Source organism: Oncorhynchus keta, chromosome 24 (assembly GCF_023373465.1).
Source record: "Oncorhynchus keta strain PuntledgeMale-10-30-2019 chromosome 24, Oket_V2, whole genome shotgun sequence".
NCBI classification, from domain to species: Eukaryota; Metazoa; Chordata; class Actinopteri; order Salmoniformes; family Salmonidae; genus Oncorhynchus; species Oncorhynchus keta.
The window spans coordinates 36,222,830-36,242,906 of record NC_068444.1 but is presented as its reverse complement, the minus strand read 5'-3'; the positions used below and the strand labels follow the sequence as shown (position 1 = coordinate 36,242,906).

The 20,077-nt window shown below is 41.6% G+C and overlaps 1 protein-coding gene across 1 annotated transcript in view; it reads right to left on the bottom strand.

Annotated features, from left to right (window-relative positions):
• The window catches only part of pcdh15b (protocadherin-related 15b), a 219,146-nt gene extending 204,323 nt beyond the window's left edge, over positions 1-14,823 (bottom strand). The window contains exon 1 of the mRNA XM_052478256.1: positions 14,406-14,823. The gene's annotated coding sequence lies outside the window, so the exon portion shown is untranslated. The remainder of the gene's footprint in view (positions 1-14,405) is intronic.
• Between the last annotated feature and the right edge of the window lie 5,254 nt (positions 14,824-20,077).

Genomic DNA, 20,077 nt, shown 5'->3' with positions numbered 1-20,077 from the left:
CGGTGGAGAGCAACGCTAAGTCAATGTCTTTAGAGACAGAAGTATGTCTCAGTGAGAGCTGTTTGGGAGATGTGAGAAGTGCTTAGAGAGATGTTAGTCCCTCCTACTCTGTATCTACTGTAGCTGGAATAATAGCCTCACACCACCCCCATGTTTAAATTGGTTGTCAGGACCCAACCTGGCAACTCTCCCAGATGGCTATTCCAGACCCCAAACTGTTACGCTGAACACTAACAGTCAAATGCATCCAGCCGCTAGCCGTAAATGTAGTCTCTCTACACTGGCCCCTGAGTTCAAACGGATAATATTTCCAACAGACCGTGGAGCCTCGGGCAGTTGTTTAAGAGAGCTTGTCTTAAATCCACGATTAGGTACAGGTATTCAACCCAGCCATTTCCTCATGAAGAAGGTTTATGAATGCTGCTTTCCTCAAATTAAGTCAAATTTTAAAAAGGCAGTCAGAAGAGTGCATTTCTACCTATAAATATACACTAATTCTCGACAATCCTGTGTGGACTTTTAGGAAAAGGCATGGTCTTATCGGAGGGTAAAAAAAAAAATCCTGCATCCACAGATTCCCTACTCAAATGGATTAGATTGGATTTTTAGCCCAGACTTCTTAATTGCATGTCATCCATTAACTTCAAAGTGGCGTTGACAAGAGTTCCAAGACTTTGCCGAATTCGTAAGCCCCCCTTCACAGCCTCATGACTTGTACTCATTAGACACTCGGTCGCCTTATCCTGCTCTCTCCTCTTTCTCATGTAGCCTAGTACTGCCCATCACATTTCTCCCTCGATGTTTCTTGCTTTGAGAAGAATTAGAACTCAAATGTTAAAAACTGCTTGTAGGAATCAACCCAAATTAGGTACGATGCCATCTCCACCTCTGATCCTGTATCCACCATGAGGCTATGTACTGTAACTATCTGTGTGGTATTGTTTTTGTTACGGTGTCAATTTTATATGTTGTCACCTTGACGCTAGAGAGGGGCCAAAAACCTTGACTAATCCTGAGTCTATTTCCCAGCTTGGTTTCATGAAACAGGATGTACAAGTGTACAGAACACCCGCAGAGAAATATCACAACAAAAATGCCAGAGAGGACTGATTTTAGAAGGGGGAAAAAAGTATGACTCTGAAGGAGTTATCTTAAATGTTCTCGACTACAATATGTTGGCTGTTTCCAAAAGACTAGCCTGTTTGCACTGCCTCTGACAGTTGGATGCCATGGTGAGAGATAAGGCATCAACCAGTAGATAAACGCTATCTACCTCGCTTTGGCTCAACTCCTAGGTCTTCGGTATTTCACTCTTGCTCAGCTGAAGAAGGGATATGAGGAGTCTGAAGAGATATTTCTGGAGAAGTGATTCACACTTATTAAAATTTTAGTATTATTAAATGATAGACATGAATGATTGGTATCCTACTGTATTATTAACACCATGTTAAAGATAGTAAATCACCAGATAAATATGTTTGGTACCGTCAGCTTGACCGCATCGAAACTCTTCATGTGCCCACTGAACAGATTTCAAAACGGTCATCAGTCATTCATATAGTCCTAGAGCTTGTCGACTGGGGCCCTAAACTGGTCTGATAGACACCTTTCATGTTACAGTTTTAGCCAGAGTACTGGTAGCTGTAGGGGTAGTGGAAGTAACAGTAGCAATGGTATTAGTGGTAATATAATGGTGGTGGTGGTAGCAGAAGTAGTAGAAGTCAGAGTGAGTAAGCTAAGGAGGCCTTACACTAAACGCCAGTGGAAAACACACTTCCTGAAAGAGCAGGTAAGACGCTTTTTTCCCCTCAAAGATGCAATAAAATAGGGGCGATCTTCTCAGTCAAGCCTCCCTGCACTTGAATTGGAACACAGTGACAATGCCTTGACATTAGTAATATTACAGCACCACCCACCCCTACACACTTTTCCATTTCACAATTTATACATTAAAGCACTCTGATTTTGTGCTTACACCCCGAGTTCCTCCCACGGCCATTACTGAACTTAATCATGCTATTTAATATGGTGCACATAAGAAAAACACAACCTCTGTCGTGCACATTTATTATCCAAGCTGGAGGGAAAAAAAGAAAGCACAGTTGAAGGATCTTAATTTGACCCGTATTGTTGCAGCAGAATAATCCTGCAGCAACAGGATATGAACAATTAGTACATAACATTGCTTTATGGGTGGTTAGGCTATTAGCTGGACAAAATTACACTACGTGAAAAGTGCAATACTGCTCATAGAACATAGAACTGTGTGTTAGTGCAGGGTTTCAGTGAATTTATCTAAATCACGAAGCACATCTGCATTTCCTGGGCTGCTGGAAAACTCTCAGCAACAACAGAGTGGTCAAATTAAGATCCTATGTATGTAATGAAAAACAGAAACGTGGCTCTAGATCTGGGAGTGACAAGACAATAAAAGCCTCTACCTTCATGGCCCTAATGTTGAGATACAGTATAAACACCTGTAACGATGAAGACATCATTCTGTATGTGTTCTCTTATGGTCATCTAGTAGTCAAACCAGCAGCATTTATGGATTAAGCATTGATCTGTTATGGATATCAGCATCATCCTTTGAGCCTAAAACAATGAGTGTATGATTGTAATGAGATGCATGTTCCAAGCCTCCAAATAATTGCAAGTCCAAATGCATCCACATAAAACTCAAGACGGGAAACAAAACAGAAGTATAGGCCACATCTTAAACGTTATCGGGGACGCTGCCAGCCCTTGAGAGCGAGATTCAACACGTGAGCAACTTTGAGGAACAATTTTTTTTTTTTAAAGGTCAAGAACGTAGCTAACTAGAATGGTTAGTGAGCCGAGTCCGGGTGCAGCAGAGATGGGATACAGTATCACCTGGCGAGATTGAACTACATTGCAGTGAGTGGATTAGCCTACCAGAAGGTGCCTGCGGAGACACAGTCGCGTGGCACAACATGCTTATGGAGAATTCCATTCTCCAGTAGATTGCCTTCCACATCCCTCCTGGGCAGTGGAAAGGAACCGGCGAGCGACAGGGAGGGGAAACTAAGGTGACGATTGTGCTTTGTTTGCATACCCTGGACATGTTGATTAAATCCATGGGTGATTTGTGACAGAGACACCAAATTCAGCAACAACATTAATTGCCTTGACTCTCGGTAATTAAATCTATATTTTAATTCTGACGATGTCAAACAATGAAATCATTGAAAACTAATGAATTAATATAAGGACGTAATTCCCCTCGTTCAATCTGTGCACATTTTTTTTCTCCAATTAAAACATTCCTAAACACCTGTGTCATGCATAGGTGTAATAGGTGGCAGGGAAGTCAGGCGCAGGAGAGTCAAATGGAGTGTAAAATGGAGTCTTTTAATAAAGTCCACGGAGTATGCTCCATAACACTAAATGTACATAAACAAACAAACATGGGTACGAGGACCCGACGCGCACCTATACAACAATCACACTACACTGACAATAAAACAATCTCTGACAAAGACATGAGGGGAAACAGAGGGTAAATACACAACAGGTTATGAATGGGATTGAAAACAGGTGTGTGGGAAGACAAGACAAAACCAATGGAAAATTAAAAAAGGATCAATGATGGCTAGAAGACCGGTGACGTCGAACGCCGAGCACCGCCCGAACAAGGAGAGGCAACGACTTTGGCAGAAGTCGTGACATTCTGTGTGCAATTAGAGCCAACGCAAAGTTTGATAATCACATAATCATGGAGCCAAGAAAGATGTCCACCTCACGCATGCTTAACAAATGGCCATATCTAAGGTCATTGTATGGCCAAGTAAGGTAGACGATGGAGAGAACGAGATAGGAATTACAACAAGCACAGATCCTATCTCGTCTCTATGATTGAGTAGCAGTCAATACGTTTCTGCACCATACATTAGAAGTCAAAAGGTAGGCTTGCAGGCCGCAGTTTGAGATAAAAACTGAAATATGTGAAAGCTTTCCTGTCTTTCCTTTGACACATTCACCATCGCAAGCTGTAAGATAAATTCATTAAATATTTACATTCAACATCCACAAAAATCTCTATTACAAATCCTCAACAGAGATCACATCAGTAGATTCAACAATGTTGATGGAAGAACAGTGTGTGTGTGTGTGTGTGTGTGTGTGTGTGTGTGTGTGTGTGTGTGTGTGTGTGTGTGTGTGTGTGTGTGTGTGTGTGTGTGTGTGTGTGTGTGTGTGTGTGTGTGAGTAAGAAAGAAAGAGAGTGAGTATTTGTAGGCTACAGTATGTAGAGTCCTATGAAATCTGTTTCTGTTTTTTCACAAATTTTGTTGTCTCCGTTTTGTTTTTCCAGGCTTCCTTTTCCCCCCGATTGTTTTCATATTTTCACACTCTAAATCAAACTTTTTAATAGAAACAACAACAACAACAACATTGGATGTTGTAAGTCCACAACAACGCTTAAACCACATCAGGAGACCACTTTTGAAGTCTCAGAAAAATAAAAAATAAAAAAAAATTTGGGGTGTAGTTACCCTTTAATGCAATTATGCACCAGCAAGAGACCATTGTTTGGTTGGAGGTTTCTGTAGCGCTCATGTGACTGTAGAGTTTGCAAAACAAAATGGCCACTGGATAGATGAAAGTAATCATGATACTGGATCACTCTGCCAGGTAGGCATAGGTTACTTTGTAGTGAACATTTTATTTAGAAGGTTTTTGGGAAAGCCATTCCATCTCTACCAGAGAAGACATTAACATCCTCTCTAATGGCTACACAAAGTGTAGACATACGCACACCTCGCACACACAGACAGGGGCATTCCTGTGCCATTTCAGAAAGATGCAGGAAGTGAATCACTGACACCTTGTGTTCATGTCATATGATTAACTTGAGCAAATTGAGCAAAAAAGACATTTCTAATAAAGTTCAATACATTTAGTTGATATCCTAATTTTAAAATATATAGATATTTTACCCCTTTTTCTTCCCAAATTCATGATATCCTACTGCAATCCATTTATGATATTGTCTCATCGCTGCAACTCCCCAACGGGCTCGGGAGAGGTGAAGGTCAAGTCACACTTCATATACTTGACCCATCAAACTGCGTCACCCGCCAGCTTAACCCGAAAGCCAACTGCACCAATGGGTCAGAGCAAACACCATTCAACTGACGGCCAAGTCAGCTTGCAGGCGCCCGGTACGCCACAAGGAGTCACTAGAGCCAAGTAAAGCTCCCCCGGCCAAACCCTCCCCTAACACGGATGACGCTGGGTCAAATTGTGCGCCACCCTATGGGACTCCAAGTCACGGCCAGTTGTGATACAGCATGGGAACGAAACCAGGCCTGTAGTGACGCCTCATGGATTAAGCATTGCGATGCAGTGCCTTAGACCCCTGCACCACTCGGGAGGTGTTCAATTCCACTCCGTTCATGTTCTCCACAACGCAGATTTTATTGGGCCCGATGTAGCGATACTGTTGTTGGCCTGTCTATGCTCTTACAGACTGCAAACATCTTGTGTATGCGATGTAGTTCCCTGGTTTGCAGAGTCTTCTAGAGATTACGCAGCACAGTATGGTACCTTGTGAGCAGAGCGATATTGGAGCAGATTTTAGACTTCATACTAACAAGATATTCATCAGTCAGACTTTGCAGATGGGACCTCCTTTGCTATGCAGCATATTCTCTCTCTTTGACTCTCAACCACCTAGACTGACACATACTCCATGGTACTCAAGGAATAATCCGTCCCAAATCAACGTCTCTTGACAGTATAGCTTACCTCAAAAAGAGGTCTAAAGTAGAACTGAGTCCCCCATTTGGATCTCAAATCCCCGAAGACCTGGAAAGATTGGCAGCAGCTAATTGTATAAAATAACACGGTGCCAGTCTTTCCAAATCATGTGGGATTAAGATGAAATGCATAACGCATATAATAGGATCTACACAACAGATGGCGTGGACCACAGACTCAGCTTGGGGTAGTAAAATGTCTGACAAACTTTTATTCGGAGGGCAAAGTATTACTTTGCCTGCCATATGGACATGCGGTATTGAGTTTGTCTATGTGGTCTCTTGGCTAGTTGTGTATATACTGTACATCTTGCCCACTACACACCACACATGCCAACCTATTTGAAGACAAAAACATAAAGCAGGGAACAATGCTTCTTCTTATTGAGCAGCCACCTGTTCTATCTGTAAATATAGAGTTGGCTAATCAATTTACATTCATGAGCATTGATTACTAAAAAGATCAACTTCACAAAGTTTCGACTTCATATTCATCATCTCCAGCACCACCCAAACATCGACATATGTGAAAATGGTGTGTTTCTATGTTTTGTAGTAAAAAAGATAGAGGAAGATAAGTGTTTCCAATGACATCATTGGCGTGCATCGTGTGAATTTGACCAATTGAGAGTAGACATTGTCTACTAATTGTCAACTAATTGGTTGATGATGTCAGTGGAAACACCATTCTTTCTCTATCTTTTTTTACTACAAAACATAAAAACACACCATTTTCACATATGTAGATGTTGGGGTGGTGCTGGAGATGATGAATATGAAGTATAAACATGTTGAGATCTTCCTAGATACATTGCAATGGATTTTCCAGGGCTCTCAGTACAGAGCAATTTGTTTCTAAATCCAAGAGCGAGCGTAGAAGTGAATTAAGCTATAGCCATGTTGGGGCATACATCAGTACGTACATATTGGATAAATACATATACAGTATATATATTTATTTATTGCCATGGATTTGAAAAAAGGCCCAATGCAGCCGTTTTCATCTCAATATAAAATACATTTGAGTAATAATTAAGTACCTACCTGTGATTGTTTTCAATTTATATGGTCAAAAAGAAACATAAATAGCCTCTTAGCAAGAACAATTTCTCAAGCAAGAATTTGTTATAGGACTGTCTGGGAGTGACCTGAGGAAAACTGAAAACTAGATTTGTTTACATTTTTTTTTTACCCTTATTTACCAGGTAAGTTGACTGAGAACACATTCTTACTTACAGCAACGACCTGGGGAATAGTTACAGGGGAGAGGAATGAGGCAATTGGAAAATAAGGATGATTACTGTAGGTGGCCATGAATTTAGCCGGGGTTAGCACCAATGTTCCCACAACAAATGTTTGGCACTGCTGAGCGCAAACTTGAACATTGTGAAAATTCTGTGCAACTTCCAGTGTGCATTTACTGTGGACAATGAAGCTGTACCCACTTTAAGTTACACTTGTAACAGTGGCCAAGTAGGCTATTGTGGCTATTTGATCATAATGTAGGCCTACCAAAAACAATGGAGAGAAATGCATACCATAACATTTAAAATTGAAATAGCTGTTCTATCACTCAGTCTACAGTAGCAGCCAATCATTGCATGAGACTTTTGAAAGAAAAAAAACATGCAGGAATTGAAAATAACCTGTTTATCCAGTTGTCCCTCAGACAAGGAGATGCCCGAAAATGTTGTTTGATGCAAGAAACCACTTTACAAAATAAAATGTATTATTATTCCCACACCATTATTACAGAGAATCAGACAAGCTATGCTACCCTCTGCCTATTGGCTACTTAGCTTATTCACTGCCCCTTTAAGACATAAAAAAAGCTCTTTACCTGACTCGCATTTCAAAGATGGCTAGAAATGCACACATTTGTGTTGCTGTAGGAAGCAACCACTCCCCCATTGTTGACTAGAAATTAGCTATAACTGGGCTAATACCTCGCAAACAATATGAACACGTGCACAGGCGGCTACACGCAGCTCTCGCTCTGATCTCAAAACAAGCGCATCTACTTGCGACCGCTCATGGTGTAAACAACGTCCAATTCAAAGTGAATGGCACATATCCAAATATGGCAATGGCTCTGATTGGTTATGGTGCACCGGTCTGAGTCGTGCATGTCAATGCAATAGAATCCTACTCCATTGCATTATTCCTACAAGAAAATCTCTTGCAGATAGATTTGTTTCTGTATGTTAAATTGAAAGTGGCTAATATTGCGTTGATTCAATCACAATTTCCACAGAGCAAAATGTTGATAGTGTTAACTAAAGGATAATACTCTTAAAGTTGAGTGATGTTCAATCTTGTGCATCTCTGCACGGGCTGATATTTCTTCTGCATGGACCAAGGGGAGCTTAGACAGAACATTGGTTAACACCCCTACTCTTATGATAAGTACCATAGGATCTTCACTGGCCACAGAGAATCGGAACACCTCATTAACGTCCCATCCAAAAGACAGCACCCTACACAGGGCAATATCCCCAATCACTGCCCTGGGGCATTGGGAGGAAAAAAGTGCCTCCTACTGGCCGTCCCAAACCCCTTCTAGCAGCATCTGGTATCCCATCCAGAACCAACACTGCTTAGCTTCAGAGGCAAGGCAACAATTGGATGCAGGTTAGTATACTTCTGGCAGAGAGGTTTGGAACTCTCTTTCTTATTGGCCTATTAACTCATTTACCACCTTGTGATGTCACCAGGCAGGCCAAAATTCCATCCCACCAGAACAGGCTGAATGTTCAGGCTGTCTTTCCAAAGAGCTCTTACACTAAAAAGGCATTATCATCATTTTCTAAATTTCACAGTATTATTCTAACTTCATAGCGTGGAAGTATATATAAAACACAGGAAAATCTCGTTTTTGACTGCTCTGGGTATTTCAATGTTTTATGATGACATCGAAATGAAGCACTGTATCGTAAATGTCACCTCAATGTAGCTTTGACATGTTATACCTGGATACAGTGCCTTCATAAAGTATTCACACCCCTTGACTTTTTCCACATTGTGTTGTGTTACAGCCTGAATTTTAAATGGGTTGATGATAGCAGATGTTAATACAAGTGTAGCAAAATTCGTGTGCTTCCTGTTCAGCCTATGCAGTAAAATCTAACAAATTCACAACTACCTTATACACACAAATAGATGAGTAATGTAGTATATGTCAACATTATTATAGTGGCGTTATTAATAGTGACTAATGATTTGAGGCTGTATGTTGGCAGCAGCCTCTCTATCTTAGTGATGGCTGATTAACAGTCTGATTGCCTTGGGAAGCTGTTTTTCAGACTCTCGGTACCAGCTTTGATGCACCTGTACTGACCTCGCCCTCTGGATGATAGCTGGATGAACAGCCATAGGCTTAGGTGGTTGTTGTCCTTGATGATCTTTTTGGCCTTCCTGTGACACCGGGTGCTGTAGGTGTCCTGGAGGGCAGGTAGTTTGCCCCTGGTGATGCGTTGTGCAGACTGCACTACCCTCTGGAGAGCCTTGTGGTTGAGGGCGGTGTAATTGCCGTACCAGGTAGTGATACATCCCAACAGGACGCTCTCGATTGTGCATCTGTAAAAGTTTGTGAGTGTTTTTGATGACAAGCCAAATTTCTTCAGCCTCCTGAGGTTGAAGAGGCGCTGCTGTGCCTTCTTCACCATGTTGTCTGTGTGGGTGGACCATTTCAGTTTGTCCGTGATGTGTACTCCGAGGAACTTAAAACTTTCCACCTTCTCTACCACTGTCCCGTCGAGGTGGGTTCTCACCTTGCTGTTTCCTGAAGTCCACAATCATCTCCTTTGTTTTGTTGACATTTTAGTGAGAGGTTATTTTTCTGATACCACACTCCGAGGGCCCTCACCTCCTCCCTTTAGGCTGTCTCGTTGTTGTTGGTAATCACTGTTGTGTCGTCTGCAAACTCAATGATTGAGTTGGAAGAGTGCCTGGCCACGCAGTCATGGGTGAACAGGAAGTACAGGAGAGGGCTGAGAACGCACCCTTGTGGGGCCCCAGTGTTGAGGATCAGCGGGTTGGAGGTGTTGTTTCCTACCTTCACCACCTGGGGATGGCCCATCAGAAAGTCCAGGACGAAGTTGCTCAGGGCGGGGTCGAGACTCAGGGTCTCGAGCTTAATGATGAGTTTGGAGGGTACTATGGTGTTAAATGCTGCGCTGTAGTCAATGAACAGCATTCTTACATAGGTATTCCTCTTGTCCAGATGGGATATCGCAGTGTGCAGTGTGACGGCGATTGCATAGTCAGTGGACCTATTTGGGCGGTAAGCAAATTGGAGTGGGTCTAGGACATCAGGTAGGGTGGAGGTGATATGATCCTTGACTAGCCTCTCAAAGAAACTCTTGATGACAGAAGTGAGTGCAATGGGGCGATAGTCATTTAGTTAAGTTACCTTAGCATTCTTGGGAACAGAAACAATGGTGGCCATCTTGCAACATGTGGGGACAACAGCCTGGGATAGGGATTGGCCAGCTGGTCTGCACATGCTCTGAGGACGCGGCTAGGAATGCCGTCAGGGCCGGCAGCCTTGCGAGGGTTAACACGTTTAAATGTTTTACTCACGTTGGCCACGGAGAAGGAGAGCCCACAGGCTTTAGTAGTGGGCCGTGTCAGTGGCACTGTATTGTCCCCAAAGCAAGCAAAGAAGTTTTTTAATTTGTCTGGGAGCATGAAGTCGGTGTCTGGGACGGGGCTGGTTTTCTTTTTATAATCCGTGATTGACTGTAGACCCTGCCACATACGTCTCGTGGTTGAGCTGTTGAAATTCTCTCTATACTGACGCTTTGCTTGTTTGATTGCCTTGCGGAGGGAATAGCTGCACTGTTTGTATTCCGTCGTGTTTCCGGTTGCCTTGCCATGATTAAAAGCGGTGGTTCGCGCTTTCAGTTTCGTGCGAATGCTGCCATCAATCCACGGTTTCTGGTTAGGGAAGGTTATAATGTTCACAGAGGGAATGACATCGCAGATGCATTTGCTAATAAACTCGCTCACCAAGTCAGCGTATACATCAATGTTATTGTCTGAGGCTATCTGGAACATATCCCAGTCTACGTGATCAAAGCAATCTTGAATCATGGAATCCGATTGGTCAGACCAGCGCTGTATTGACCTGAGCATGGGCGTTTCCTGTTTTAGTTTCTGTCTATAGGCTGGGAGCAACAAAATTGAGTCATGGTCAGATTTGCCGAAGGCAGGGCGGGGGGGCTTTGTATGCAACACGGGAGCTTGAGTAGCAATGATCCAGAAAGCTACCAGCTCTTGTCGCACATTCGATATGCTGAGAGAATTTAGAAAGTATGGTTCTTAGGTTTGCTTTGTTAAAATCCCCAGCTACAATAAATGCAGCCTCAGGATGTATGGTTTTCAGTTTACATAGAGTCCAGTGAAGTTCTTTCAGGGCCGATGAGGAATCTGCTTAAGGGGGATATGCATGGCTGGGACTATAATCAACAAGATATCCCTTTGAGCAGAATGAAGTTATTAATTACATTTTGGATGGTGTATGATTACACCCAGTCACTACAAAGATACAGGTGTCCCTCCCAACTCAGTTGCCAGATAGGAAGGAAACCGCTCAGGGATTTCACCATGAGGCCAATGTTGACATTAAAACAGTTAGAGTTTAATGGCTGTGGTAGGATAAAACTGAGGATGGATCAACAACATTGTAGTTCCTCCTCAAAACTGCATCCTGTTTGCAATAAGGCACTAAAGTAAAATAGAAAAAAATGTGGCAAAGAAATGAACTTGTAATTGCTGCCAAAGGTGATTCTAACAGGGGTGTGAATACTTATTTAAATGAGATATTTCTGTATTTCGTTTTCAATAAATTTGCTACAAATTCTAAAAACATGTTTTCACTTTGTCATTATTGGGTATTGTGTGTAGTTGGGCGAGATTTAAAAAAATAATATTGAATTCATTTTGAATTCAGGCTGTAACACAACAAAATGTGGAATAGGTCAAGGCGTATGAATACTTTCTGAAGGCCCTGTATATTGACGACAACGATTTGAGTGGTTGATAGGACAGATTCATTTGCTAGGATGCATAAGCCTTGAGATGTTTTAGTTTGTACACTGAACAAAAATATAAACACAACATGCAACAATTTCAAAGATTTTACTGAGTTTAGAGTTCATATAAGGAAATCAGTCAATTGAAATGAATTCATTAGTTCCTAATCTATGGATTTCGCATGACTCGGAATACAGATATGAATCTATTGGATCGAAAAAACAGTCAGCATCTGTTGTGACCACCATTTGCCTCATGCAGCAAGGCACATTTAATTTGCATAGAGTTGATCAGGCTGTTGATTGTGGCAGGTGGTATGTTGTCCCACTCTTCTTCAATGGCTGTGCAAATTTGCTGTATATTTGCGGGAACTGGAACACGATGTCGTACACGTTGATCCAGGTCCGTAGCTTATGCCTGCCCAAACCATTACTCCACCGCCACCATGGGGCACTCTGTTCACAACGTTTCATCATGAAACCGCTCGCCCAAATGGTGCCATATACGCTGTCTGCCATCTGCCCTGTACAGGTGAGACCAGGTTTCATCTGTGAAGTGCACACTTCTCCAGCATGCCAGTGGGCATCGAAGGTAAGCACTTGCCCCACTGAAGTCGTTTACGACGCCAAACTGCAGTCAGGTCAAGAACCTGGTGAGGACGACGAGCATGCAGATGAGCTTCCCTGAGACGTTTTCTGACAGTTTGCGCAGAAATTATTTGATTGTGCAAACCCACAGTTTCAGCAGCTGTCTGGGTGGCTGGTCTCAGACAATCTTGCAGTTGAAAGTCCTGGGCTGACGGAGTTACACATGGTCTGCGGTTGTTAGGCTGGTTAGACGTACAACCAAATTCTCTAAAACAAAGTTGGACGTGGCTTATGGTAGAGAAATGAACATGAAGTTATCTGGCAACAGCTCTGATGGACATTCCTGCAGTCAGCATGCCAACTGCACACTGCTTCAAAACTTGAGATATCTGTGGCATTGTGTTGTTTGACAAAACTGCATATTTTAGAGTGGCCTTTTATTGCCCCCAGCACAAGGTGCAGCTGTGTACTGATCATGCTGTTTAATCAGCTTCTTGATATGCCAAACCTATCAGGTGGATGGACTATCTTGGCAAAGGATAAATGTTCACTAACAGGGATGTAAATACATTTGTACACAATATTTGAGAGAAATAAGCTTTTGTGCATATGGAACCTTTCTGGGATATTTTATTTCAGCTCATGAAACATGAGACCAACACTTTACATGTTGCGTTCATATTTTTGATCATTATATATACAGTATGTCAAACTTCACACACTCTGCATTGCATGGCTGCTGTGCCCTGGAAAATAAAAATTGGTCACACAAGCCCACATCTCCTCCACAGAGGGAGTAGATTAGTGACACACACACACATATTTTTGAAAAGGGGCTAGATGAAAACATTTCATTTATTTCCTTTCTAGATTATATAGATTTGATCTAACATGTGCTTTGGCATGGAAATATGTTTAAATGTTGTGTGCAACAGACTGTTTTAATTTAACTGACCATATGATAACCTATTTGTATACTGTACAGTACCATGGGCCCATGGCTATGTAAAACATCTGCAACATTGTGCTTGTTCAAATAAAGGTTAGATGTGACATGTGCGAGACCCCCTTAGCTTCTTGAATCTCAATAATACTGTATGTGTCAAACAATGGCAACCTTGCTCCCTCCCACAAGTGAAAGGCTTTTGACCTCTGTAATCAGCCTTGCCTCGATCCAGGTCAGGCTCAGCGTACTGTGGTATTTGTGATGCAGATACCTGTTTGCCATTCATTTACCAAACCATAATCAGAAGCAGAGACAAGCCAATTCAATTAATATCTCAGAAGAAAACAGAGAATCCCTAGCCTAGGTACCAGTCTGCTTAGCTGACATTCCACTCTTGTATGACGCCAAGCACAATACAATAGTCACGCAGTGTCTGTGTGTGGGGGTGTGTGTTTTAGAATCTAAATATCTGAACCCTGTTGAACAAAAATACATTCAATCAATGACCCACTTTAGTGTCTTTGACAGTGTGTTGGATGGCCTTGCCATTTAAGGAAAATAGTTATTGTGAAATCCTTCAGTCCAGAAGGCTACTTGTGGAGTGGTTGTATCAATGTAAAGCCCATTCGATATCAAATTCACAAAATATCAAAGCAAACTATAAACAGGCTATAACTTGATACCAAAGTAGAAGACTAGGACTCAGGCAAAAGTATCCTCAATGGGTTTCACAACACACTACACTTCATGAGATATCTGAAGATTCAAGTGGACCTTAATTAAATGAGCAAAGTCACTGAGGGGGGAAAAAAGAGAGGGGGAAAATAGGTATCTTTAGGTTTCATAAGTGCTGACAACCTCTCACTAGGCTTATCTATGCACATTGCTCTCCTTGTTCGCCTACTGTGATCAAAATAATATATTAGCCGAGGGATGAATCAAATAAAATGCATTGCATGAAATGACATATGCCGATATAGCCTACTGAATATTACATTTCAACAGGCTGCATCGCCACCGATGTCGCTAAAAAATAAGGAAAGGAAACGAACTTACCTTCCTACAGCGCTTTCAAAATAGAATATAAGTTTCATCCGTAAACCAAGCAACGCCTGTGACGGACTCAGGCAAAATTAGGGAAAGCATGAATGGATTGATATTCCTACACTTTTGACGCTCCGACAATTTCTTAAGATGCTGTGCCGGGAGACGAGATCAACGCCCGTCCACCGCACTGGGCGAATCTCGCTTCCTCCAGAGCACTTGCAAAGTTTTCCCTCTGCGTCTACCAGCGAGCAGTGACCGCCTTCTCTGCTTTTACACCGAAGGTTTCAGTCCTCATGGAGACAGAAAAGAGGTGAATGATACTTGATGTTGTTCTCTATTCCTGACAGTTGACCGAAAGACGGAGCTAGTACTAAATGCGCCGGTATGGGAGAGAGAAGAGAGAGAGACCCAAAGGATCTCTTGCCACTAAATAATTTCCTTGAACTCCAGCGCCACCCTCAGAGGTAAGAATTTTAACAAGTCAAGTGGAGTAAAAATGAAAACAACCAATACACGTAGGTGGGGTGATTCTGTGAGATATTAATGAGTTATTCCAATATGGGATAGAATGCTAACTAAACCTTCAGCATACCAAAACGTCATTATCTTAAACCAGTGGTGTAAAGTACTTTTAAGTAAAAAATACTTTCAAGTACTATACTTAAGTCATTTTTGGGGGTATCTGTGCTTTACTATTTATATTTTTGACAACTTTACTTTTACTTCACTACATTTCTTTTACCTTGTGCATTTTCCTTGACACCCAAAAATACTCATTGCATTTTGAATACTTCACAGGACAGGAAAATAGTCAAATTCAAGTGCTTATCAACCAAACATCCCTGGTCATCCCTACTGCCTCTGATCTGGCGGACTCACTAAACACACGCGCTCCGTTTGTAAATTATGTCTGAATGTTGGAGTGTGCCTGTGGCTTTCCGTAAATAAAATGCAAAAAAACAACAATCTGGTTTGTTTAATATAAGGAATTTGAATCTATTTATACTTTTACTTTTCATACTTAAGTATATTTTAAACAAAATACTTTTAGACTTTCACTCAAGTAGAATTTTACTGGGTGACTTTTACTTTTACTTGAGTCACTGTCTAAAACGGAGGAAATTAGCCTAGAAAGTATTTGTGAACAAATGTCATGGCACGCAAAACGGTATTTGTTTTTTAGTCAATGACAACCTTCTGCTCCATGTATTAGATGTCAAGGGTGCATGAAGTAAACCGCTATCTGAAACCTTCCATCTGTCAGGCATTAGCGGGTGGCATGTCTAATGACATGATCCAAGGCTGAGGAGGAGGGGTCGCAGGATGCCGAGACAGTAAATTGGCTCAGACGGGGAGGATAAACATTTTAGTTTTACAGTTTACAATCTACACCTCAAGCTATTTGATCTAAGGGTACTATGTTTTGATGATGACGATGATCCTGATGATTATGATGATGAAGAATCTTAGTGAGCGGGCCTTATGTCCTATTCATATCTTTATCCCGGAAGTTCAACAAATCCTGAAATCAGTTTCACCAGAAAGCATTTACTTTGAATGTTGCAGTGCCATGGACAACAGCCAGCTGATAAATGGTTAGTCCTTGGAGACAAGGGACATGTAAGGTTAACCATAGAGAACCATCAGTTTTTCAAGGCATTCCTTTGCTTTTTTGGTGAAAATGCCTTAGTATAATGCACAAATGCTGGGTAATAAGCTCAGCTTCTCCTCAAACCAATAATCAAGAAGAACAATAGGTACGAACCACCCTGTAAAGATTTCAATGGTGCCGAAGGTGTGACAATTCCACAAACAAAACACATTGTCACAAATGTTACAGTGCGCCATGTTTGAGCCAAGCTCAAGAAAAGTGAAAATGAAACCTTTGAAATCCTATTGGGAAAGAGTTTGTTATAATTCTCCTTGTAAGGCGGTGGCAGTCTCCCACAACAGATGGCACAAACGGCCTCTAGCATTATCCCGTCTGTAGCTCCACACCAAATTGGATGACGAGATTGCCCAACGTTTCCAGTCCACAACTGTATGTCAAGAGCTGAACTAATGTGATTGTCCTTTATGCAACAAGTAAATATCCCCAAGCTCGCTCTTTCCATTTGAATATGAGTAACAATGAGAAAAGATATAGATACAGACACAACAGGGACGCTATATAGACGTTTGATGACACAAGGTGTCCCACCCTCGGTCATAAGTAATTAGTGATTAATAGTGTTTATACAACTATTACGATGTTATCCGCTGATCAATGATCTGCATGCCAATCGATGGCTGAGGGGGTTTATGGTTTCATGGAGGAGGGGTAAGAATGATGTACTGTGTGATGAAGGGGTTTGAAGCCCCTTATACAGAACCAGTCAAACGTTTGGACACACCTACTCATTCAATGTTTTTTCTTTAATGTAAGATAATAGTTTCAGTATAGTTTTAGTTTTTCAAAAAGGGTTTCTTAATTATTTTATTTCAGTTTAGTTTATTTCATTTTATTCATGATTAGTTTTAGTTTACTATAATAACCTTGGTGCTCATACACCCACTAGACCTCTCGCTAAAATTGTGCTGGTTTTGTATTCAACAGGAAGAGTCTACTTGGCAGTTCATAAAAATATTTTTGGGGGACAGGTGGCATACACAAGAATGTGCCAAAAGCTTGAGCGTTTGTTCCCACACCCTGCTCCTTGCTATCACAAGCCTACAAATGACTAAACAAATGCATATGTGAAAAGAGTAACATTTCTTCTTCATTATAGTTAGATTCAAGACCACACTTTTAGTATGACTGCTGTCAACAATGGTTTGTTAAGCTTCTTGTTTTCTGAAACTGAGATGAATGCAAATGGCTTAGTATGTCCCCTATGTTGGAAGGCTATTTTGTCCGTTCTCTGTTGACTGATTGACCTCAAGAGAGACATGGTCTTTCTAAAAATGGTTTCAGCCATGCACAGTCTGGCATTTAAAATGCACTAAGATTTGATTTCCCATGACCCCAGTCTCAACCTATTGTGGAAGACATTTATTATCTCCATCACTACTCAACTATACAGGAGTCCCATTTTAGAAATTCCATACCCACAGTCACCTTTTAAAGTTCACACAAACCCCCATTGCTTTTCTATTGCATTACCATTCCGTTGCATTGCAAGTTCCGCACTAGAACAGTAGGCCTCCAACTTAAAGGGCAAGTCAGGCCATAATTATTTTTCATCAGTGACATTGTAAATTCGACTGCGATTAACAGGCGATTAACAATTCGCACAAATTCAAGGGCTTTTGAAACCAACTCAGGTATAGAATACACATTTATCTTGATCTATATATCGAAGCAGAGCATGGAATATCTAATGTAAAGGATCCACTCACTGAGGAGTTGAATATAATGAGGTAATGTACACTCTGTGGCCAGTTTATTAAGCACACCACCCCGTTCACGAAAATGGTTCACTCCTGCAGACAGTAATTCGCGTGGCAGACAGGCATTGAGGCATTAAGTTACTGTTCAATGGAACGTTAGAATGGGCAAGACGAGTGACCTAAGCCACTTTGAACGGTATGGTGGTGGTATGATTGTCGGTGCCAGGCGCGCCGGTTCCAGGATCTCAGAAACGGTCGGCCTCCTAGGCTTTTCACGCACTGCCGTGTCTAGGGTTATACAGAGAATGGTGCAACAAATATACAATTTACGGCATTGGGCGAAAACAGCTTGTTGTTGGAGAATGTTAAGAATCATGCAAGCTAACAGGCGGGCCACAAAAACAGGCAAATAACGGCACAGTACAACAGTGGTGTGCAGAACGACATCTCGGAACGCACAACCCGTCGGTCCTTGTCACGGAGGGGCTATTGCTGCAGACGACCACACCGGGTTCCACTCCTATCAACTAAAAACAAGAACGAGCAGCTCCAGTGAGCACGCGATCACCAACACTGGACAATTGAGAAATAGAAAACATTGCCGGGTCCGGCGAATCCCGGTCCCTTTTGCGTCATGCTGACGGCAGGGTCAGGATTTGTAGTAAGCAGCATGGCCTGGTGTCAACGGTACAGACTGGTGGCGGTGGGGTAATGGTGTGGGGAATGTTTTCCTGGCACACGTTAGGTCCTTTGATATAATTTAGAAACTTTTGAATGCCACACCTTGTAAAATGCATGATGACTGAAGAATTCAGGCCGTTCTGGAGGCAATGGGGGATACCCAATAGACTGGTCACTGAGTGCATGTATAAAAACCAAGGACACTATACCATCTGAGGAGAGCTTCCATCAGTACTACGGACCCAGAGGATTCTTTTTGTTTTCCACAGCCACCTCACAGAGGGGCCTTGTCTCCCAACAATTTGGAGAGACTGAAATGTAATTGGTAAAATTCCAGTTACGACAGACTAATCAGCTGAAGCAATTGCGTGTTTCCAAAGCATTGTACTTTTACGCCCTTTTTGTCTCAGCCACCGAACTCAAGTTATATCTTCAACAGTAATTTCCTTCTCATTTCTTCGAAAGGATATACAGACATTGGACATACAGCATACGCATGCTTGTGTCCTCAGTCATCAGGGACTAAATAAGCTAGACTCTTCTACATCTAAATAGTTGAGTCTTTTTGGTCCCAATTCATCCTTCTCAGTTTTTTTTGTGTCGGATTTACACTGTCATTATGCCAGTCTGTCCTCTATGGGAAAGCCCCTTAACCCTCAATGACAGGAGGGGAAACCTGTCGCTATACCATCTGATTGTTTTATATATATATATATATATATATATATATATTTTTTTTTTTTTACCATTGGGCAGAGAAACATTTGCAGTTTTATAGCTAATCTCATGTTATTGTACACATTTTGCTGTTCTGCCATGCTTTGTACATGTATTAAATATTTTAAATTTATAGTTGTTTTTGTTGAAATCTTTTTCATTTATTTTTCGTTTTGAATAGCTAAATTAGTATAGATTAAGTCTGGGTTACTTTACGTCTATTTGTTTCATGCCCATGAATTTAATGGCAAATCAGGTCTTTCAACATTACTAAACAACAATACTTGCAAGCTAGCTATCTAGTTAGCTAAAGTGTTTTGATTTTAAATGCACCTCCCTATTTTGTTGTATTGATGTTGTTTCTATGGTCTCCAGAACCATGAGGAGCACTGCAATAGATGACAAACTGGCAGAGATGAATTAATCGCTCAATCTGAGAATGGAGCGATTGGATGACGAGCTGGCATCATTGAGTGAGTCACCCCAAAGCTTGTGGGGCCCTCTGGCTGGCGGGGGCTGCAGGGTTGTTTGCTTCACCAGGGACACACACACACAATCTCAGAAACATAGCACAGTGGGAAAAGTGACTACGTGAAAAATGACTACTTTGCGCCCAAACTTACCTGTCTGAGCCCCTTTAAAGACTCAAGGATTGTACTGTAAGTTCAATAGGCACACAATTCCTAAAATATCAACCCGGAATACCAGAGGTCAAATTCGAAAGACATTGATTCAAAGTCTAAGATTTGAGATCTTATGGGTTGTCACTTCCCTTCTGCCCTGTATTCAGTGCATATCAATGATTTAGTTGTTTTTTTAAAAAGTGGGTTTCTCTAAAGACCCCTATCCATATTGTAGTTACAGAAAGTAAAAAAGAATATGAAAAAATCATGCTGTTTACTTACAGTTACAGT